The following is a 7,382-nucleotide window of genomic DNA, read 5'->3' as shown; positions in this document are numbered from 1 at the left end:
CAAAAGGACAGCAACTTGTCTGTTCCCCTTCCCCTAATTCCCCAGCACTGTTCCCATTCCCCCAATTCCCCAATAAAAATCTTTTAAAAAAAAAAAGAAAAGAAAAAACAATTCATTCATGTAGTGTGGATCAATAGTCTGTTCTTTTTATTTCTTTTTATTTGTTTTTATTTTTTTTAATGTGTGTATTTTACATATTGTAATTGTTTAGAATGTTACATAGATAAGTATATTATATTAAGTAACTGATTTATGTTTTGTCTATATTTTTTAAATTATTATTAGTTTCAGGTGTACAAAACAATGTAATAGTCATCCTTTTCACCCCTCGCAAATTGGTAGCCCCCCCACCCCCGATATCATACATATCTATTGCAATTCTATTGAATCGTCTGTTCTTTTTTATGGCTGAATCATATTCTGTTGTCATATGGATATACCATCAATTGTTTACCCATTTCTGTTGATTGACATTTTGATTGGTCCTAGTTCTCAGCTATGAAAATAAAGTTTCTATGAACATTCATGTACTAGTCTCTGTATGGACGTATGTTTACTTTCTCTTGGGTTGTACCTAGCAATGGAATGGTGGGGTCATATAGTCGGTGTGTATTTAATTTTTTTAAGATGATGACAAACTTTTCTAGAGCGGTTGTACCATTTGACATTTCTATCAGCAGTGTATGAGAGTTCCAGACTCTCCATTTCCTCACCAACACTTGGAAAGTTTATGTAGGAAAAATTATAATGTGTTACAAAACCCCCCAAACTCCCCAACAGTTTTCTAAAATCCAAGTAAAACACATTAAGTCCCTAGACAAAAAGAGTGAACTGTATTGTTTGGGCATAAAAATCTTCCAAAATTGCTCCTTTGTCACCAAAAACTAACATGGTTACTTTGTGTTCAAAGAGCCCGTGATGCTTTTCTTAGAACGTCGCAGATGCACATCACTTTTGTTGATGATTTTGAAATTTTCTACCAACTGTATTTGGAATGTAACTCAAGGTTTCCACACAGATTGTTTTAAATGTTGCATTATATTTTTGAATGTAAACATGAGTTTTCCCACACACACCTGTCAAGAAACTTATATTGACAGATACATATATCCCATGAAGATTTTGGTATTAAAAACTAAAAGACTGTGAAAACATTCTGTGGCATACATCTTCATTTCTGGTTTTCTCTAGGGACACACAGTCAGGTGCCCAGAAGCAGGAAATTCACATACAGCGCTCTGATATGGGTGCAGGGTTAGGAGTGCTAGTGGGATGGGATAGACATGGTGTGTGCAGCACGGGTAGCTGACATTCCTCTCAGCATCACAGCCAAGGAAGAATGGGATTCATCTCGCAAACCTGGTTGCTCATAGGCTGCCATCTATTCTTGAAGACCATCAAGTGGAGACAATAAAGTACACCGCCTTTGCCCTCATTTGTCAGACTCAGTTCCTCCAACACACGGGCAGGACTACCTAACCTACAGCCAGCCCATGAAGCCTAAAGTTATATGGAAGTCAAAAGATCAGTGACTGGATATTGGTTGAGCATGAACTAGAAATGATCATCCAAATGGCTGGGATGACTTCTTAAAGCAGGCCACAGATGGAATGCCACAGTTCCTGGTTTACTGCCGTGTCCCGCGCAGCAAGGGCGGTGGAGTATGAGAGGGGCGGCGCAGTGTTGGAGAAACACCAGAGTCCAGTATAGAGTTAGAGCGGGGCCAAGGGGCTACAGCCTCTCTAGGACTGAGCCCCGAATCGGGCCAACGCGTAGCTTTCATTGAGATATTTTTCAAGGAAATGAAACTGGTTTATCCTAAAGTCCATGTGCTATGTGCCTCATGGCTGTTTTCCATTAACCTACCCCATTGTATTCCAACGTGTGCTGTGCCTTCCTACTCTCACACACAAGCCCCAGGATGGCGTTGTCGCTATACCACGACCATCTAGATAAGAGAGATGACCGATATCATTCCCTCGGGTCTCAGCATTCTGAAACATCCCCTTGCGGAAGCTTTACTGATATCATTCCACTGGGTCTCAGCATTCTGAGACACTTCCTCGTGACCTCATAGGTCAGGGGTTGGTGTGTTTGTGTGAGTGGGGCGGTGGAAAACGTAGCTGTAAGGCAACAGTTCACTGCCTTGTGCCCAGCTCCACCCATGACACTGGACCCTTTCTGTTTTGTGGGTGCAATAGGGGACCACTAGTTCAAGGCTAAAATGAGCCACAGCTTTTAACCAGCCCCAACGGGGGTCACAGGAGCCTAACTCACAACATTCCTCTCACCAGGAATCCTCTTCCTTCCAAAAGGCTCTCCACGTCTCCACACCTCCCCTAATGTTCATGGGCCCCCCAATCCCACCTACCCCAGAAATATTCTTCAACTCCAGCAGCCCAACCTGTGCCAAATATTACTCAGAGGGCTCTACGCACATCATCCCACTACATCCCTCCAGCAATCTATAGGCAGGTACAATTATCCCAGTAAGAGGACCCTAAGGCTCCCAGAGGTTCAGTTTGTCGTCATGGCTTCAAAACGGCAGAGATAGGAATGAGGCCCAGGTCTACAGGACTCCTGTGTTCTTAAGCACTTTCTATGTGATGCCACCTCCTTAGCATCACCCTCTTCTCTGATGCAAAGTGGTGTGGACTTTGTCCCAGTCCGTTGGGTTACTTCATATGCTTGTAGAATTGAGCTTTTATTGAGATATGAAGTGTATCCCCACGTTCATTAAAAGTTGCTTGAAGGAAGGAATGACATCTTCTACTTCTCCATTTCTCTTATGGATCTGTGGTATATAGTGAGGTAGACATAGTGATAGGAATACATTTGTTCATTGTGGGAAATGAAAAGGGTGCAGTGGTTGAATTCATGACGAGAGAAAAGAATTAAAATGTGCTCAATACCAGACACTGTACTTTCAAGATATTATTCTACTCAACCATATATTACTCAGTTGTGTTTGAATGTTTTGAGATAGGTACTGTCATCTTTGGTAGAGACAGTTTTTTTGTTTCTGAGGCTAGTGATCACAGGGTAACTCACATAATTCTGCACACCATGTGAATGCTGGAACAGCGGTGGCTGACACATTCTGTTTTCTCAGTTCTACCCCAGTTTTGCCACATGGAACTTGCTTTGTGATTCCAAGCCAGATCCACAGTTGAATCTGGTTCCAAAAGGCAGGCCTTTATGATAGCCACTATTTTTCTTGAGTATTAGTTTGAGAAATGTAAGTTCATAAGTAGATCTGAAAGAGATGAGATTGACAAGTATCAAAAAGGCAGGAACGATCTTGGCCTCACACCAGTGGTTACAAGGCCATTTCATAGAGTTGGAGGAGGAAAGTTGGCACCCCGTGGACAAGTAACTGGACTCAGAATAAATATAAAGGCAGAGGAGCTGGGCAGTGGAGCTACCTAGAGGGAAAGACTCACTCCAAGGAACTGTAGCTGAGTCATTACCATCTATTGCCAAGATGAAGCTGCTGTTGTTGCTAGGTCTGGGGTTGACTCTAGTCTGGGCATATAAGAAAGGAAACAATAATGCTGTGACAAGCAACTTCAATCTTTCAAAGGTAGAGTTGGTGGAGCATAGTGACTTCTGACTTTCGGGGATGTTTTGGAGGATTCTGAAGTAAGGTAGCTCTACTAGAGGGTAGTATTTTTTGACATAGTAGACAAAGGAGGTAGTTTGTGACCTTGGGCTAAGAGCAAGTGTACCATGTGAAAAGATGGCAACACTTGGGGACCTCCAGTCTCACTGGAGGGATGGTGGAAAGAGCCTTACATGTGGTGTGTATTGACCCGAATTCTAATTCCATCTTCACATCGCCATTATGAGTCCAGGCCAGCGGGCCAAGTTCAAGGAGACAATGGTCCATGTGGTGTGCCCTATTCTTTTGCAACTCAAAAAGTTTACTGATTTTATTGCAGATTTCAGTGGAATGGTATTCTGTCCTTTTGGCCTCAGATGAGGTGGAAAAGATAGATGAAAAAGGGGGCTTGAGGATTTTTGTGGAATATATCCAAGCTTTGGGGAGCTCTTCTATGTTACTTCAATATCAGAAAAAGTAAGTTGGTCTGTTTTACTTGGGAAAAAATTAGCAGAATTATGAGTATGATCTTGGGCCTCTACAACACACACACACACACACATGTGCACATGTGTATAAACATGTGGACTGTATCCAAAATCCAAGTTACTCATCTGGCACTGATTCAGGACTTCATGAACCTGGGACGTTTCTAGATTCATTGATAAAAATGAGTGGCAGGAGTTAATTTCAATGGGTTTAAAGGAGGTAAGGGGGAGAGGGTTATCAGAATCATATGTAGTCTGGCATGTAACATAGGTTAGGAGCATAGGATAGGGATCAACAGCCTATCTCTCAAATTTATCTCTTACTAGTTGTGTGACATAGAAAATTAATCTCTTTCCACCCTATTTTCCCCTTGGGTAACAGAGGAGGATAATAATGTTCCATCACAGTTTATGTGAAGGTCATGTGAAGTAATGTGTGTGTGTGTTAAGCGCTCATCAGAGAGGCTGGCTCATGTGAACATTCAGCTAATTATACAGGCAAGTGGCTGTAGTAATAGTGACAGTGGGAAGTTGTGAGAGTGTAATAGTCATAGCAGTAGTTGACTCATTCTTTTTACTTTTAGATTTTATTAGGGAATTGGGGGAAAGGAACAGTGCTGGTGAATCAGAGAAGGGGAACAGATAAGTTGCTGTCCTTTTGTTCCTCAGTCTAGTTGTGAAGGACGTCTCTTCACTGGCCCATGTTGGCACCATCATTGTACTATTCCCAGGTGAGGAAGTGGGTCGCCAGCCATTGGACAGCCGATCATGGCGGCAGCTCAGCTGCTGGCTGCTCAGGCTGACTGCCAGCCCTTCGCGGTAGCCCACTGCAGCCCACTGCAGCCCACTGCAGCCTACGCCATCCCCTGCGACTCACGGCAGCCCAGCTCCAGGTCGAGCTGTTGTTCACCATCTTAGCTGTAGAGAGCACAGCGTCACTGGCCCTCATGTGGGATCCGAACTGGGGCCCTGCTGCTCAGAGCTCGCGCTCCCAAGCCAACACTTAACCAACGAGCCACTCAGCCGGCCCCTGACTCATTCTTTTTTTTTTTTTTGAAAGGCCACTGACTTTATTGATTTAAAAAACTTTATAAGGACAATGACTGTTCTGCCAAAAGAGAAGCCAAATGGCATAAAACAGACCAGAGATTAAGGTGGGGGTAAAGGAAGGGGCCAGGAATCCACTCAGAAAAGCTGGTAATTATCGACACGAAATTGGCAAGGGAAAGAGAAGGGAGATGCATGCAAGAGGCAGAATTCCAAAAAAGTTGAAATGGTGAGGGGAGAGAACTCCCTGAAGACCTTGGAGGGCATTGGAGGTTGAGGAGGCATCAATCCTTTGTAGAGGACTGGGGAGGAGCCCCCACTCGGCTGCAAACTCTGGAGACTCAAGGCTGGGGCTAGAGATTGGGGGCTCCCCAGAGAGCATCACAAAAAGGCGTCACACCACTCTCGAAGGCACCCGAAGCAGTCCCGGGACTGCTTGGCGTTGGCGCCACATGTGTCCTTTAGCCATTCCCAGAAGAGGTCTTCATCTTTCTTTAGCACCAGAAACTGGCCAAGGACCACATAGGCCTTGTCAAAGCCCCTTTCCTCCAGCTTCTTGCCCAGGACTTCACCAATCCCAGCCAGACTCCCCACTGGTTTTTCCCCCATGGGCTCTGCCACAAAGTCTCGGTGCTTTTGGGAGGTTGTCATCTTGATCAGGATTAATCGGCAACTCCAGCTCCCGTAATGGCTCCTCCTGCCACCCAGATGCTCCCGCCGATACCTCCTGACTCATTCTTAAAGTAGTAAATAAAGTTAAATAATGTAAATGAAAGCTCTTTTAAATTTGTACCAAAAATGTTCAGGAGTTAAGTGGAATGGGACACTCAAGCTACAGGTAGAGTGAGGGAACCAGCCCCATCAATATATCTTGGGCAACAGCTCATTTTGTTTCACAGGGAAAATGGACAGTGTACTGAATTATCTGTTATTGCTAACAAAACAGCACAGGATGGTGTATACAGTGTTTTCTGTAAGTATACAAAAAAAATCTGTCTAAATTCTATTTCCAACTGCAAGAGGTTGACTAAACCTCAGTATCAGCAGGATTATGTTCAATTCCTGATCAATGCCTCCTTAGTTAACATCATTGGGTCATCTAATAGCAATATCCCAAATTTGGATGAACATTGTGTGCAACAGTCAATGCCTTGCATGTAATACCATCAGATAAAGAAGTCAATTTGGTCATATGTACCTCCTGCAATAAATGAATATTAGCAAAAGGGAAAAAAGTAAATTGTCATGATAGCTGCTCATTCTCTGCCCATTTTGTGATGATGTCCTGTGGCCATTGCTCAGATAGAGTAATGGGTATGCAATGCCAGCAGGGCTTAAAGACAGGACAGAGACACATACTTGGCAGAGATGTCCAAAGCGGGTAGGTGAGTCTCAGGGGGCGTGATAGAGGGTAAGTTGCTACTGTGGCTGAAGTTTTTTTTACCACTAGTAGTGAATTACCAGTGGTGGAAATTCTAAAAAGAGCTAATTCAACTCTTAGAGGTCACCACATGAAGCCCAGGGAGATGCAAATGGAAGACCATAGATATCACTCCTTAACTCTTCTAGGATATGCACTTGAATTTGTTCTGTGGGAGAGAATAGGTAAAGAGATTCACTTACTTCCCATGGACTTCTGAGCTTTGTTCTGTTTCCTCCTCAGATGATGGATACAATAGATTTCGCATAATTGAAGCAATCTATGATGAATATGTTCTTTAGCACAGCTTGCATTTCAAGAATGGGAAAGAAGGCCAACTGGTGGAATTGTATGGTAGAGTACTTTCATGCTGACACTCACCTTGGAGTTGTGTGGCAGGGGAAGGAAGGAAATCTGGAAACAAAGTGATCCTCCCATTATTACCTGAGATGTCTTTAGTCCTCTCAAGAGAGATGCTCCTTTGGGTAATCCCTCAGACTCGGTGGTGGGACGATGATGAAATCAATAATCGTGCCAGAAGGCTATCCAGAGATGTTAAATTCAAGACAGGTTATCATCCATCCCCAAGTCTTCTGCCTATGCATCAATCAGTGCCATTCATTTTTCCATCCATCTGGAGACCCACTCCACCACCATGAACCTCAATGACCAATACACAAGACACACAGTTACTGTCAATCTTCCCACAGCACGAGAACCAGATGTGAGTTCAGAAATGAAAATGTGGTTTCAAGAAGTTTGCCAGGAATATGGAATTCCTAAGGAAAACATTCTTGATCTGACTGACGTTGGTAAGTTTAGCTAC

The 7,382-nt window shown here is 43.5% G+C and overlaps 1 pseudogene across 1 annotated transcript; it reads right to left on the bottom strand.

The window, feature by feature from the left end:
* Positions 1-5,146: 5,146 nt before the first annotated feature.
* LOC109379293 (barrier-to-autointegration factor pseudogene) lies at positions 5,147-5,857 on the bottom strand (annotated as a pseudogene). Its single transcript, XR_002123172.1, has one exon. The product of XR_002123172.1 is annotated as a barrier-to-autointegration factor pseudogene (transcript).
* Positions 5,858-7,382: the final 1,525 nt, after the last annotated feature.

This window comes from Hipposideros armiger, unplaced genomic scaffold (assembly GCF_001890085.2).
Source record: "Hipposideros armiger isolate ML-2016 unplaced genomic scaffold, ASM189008v1 scaffold_24, whole genome shotgun sequence".
NCBI classification, from domain to species: domain Eukaryota; kingdom Metazoa; phylum Chordata; class Mammalia; order Chiroptera; family Hipposideridae; genus Hipposideros; species Hipposideros armiger.
This window is presented reverse-complemented; position numbering and strand designations above follow the sequence as displayed.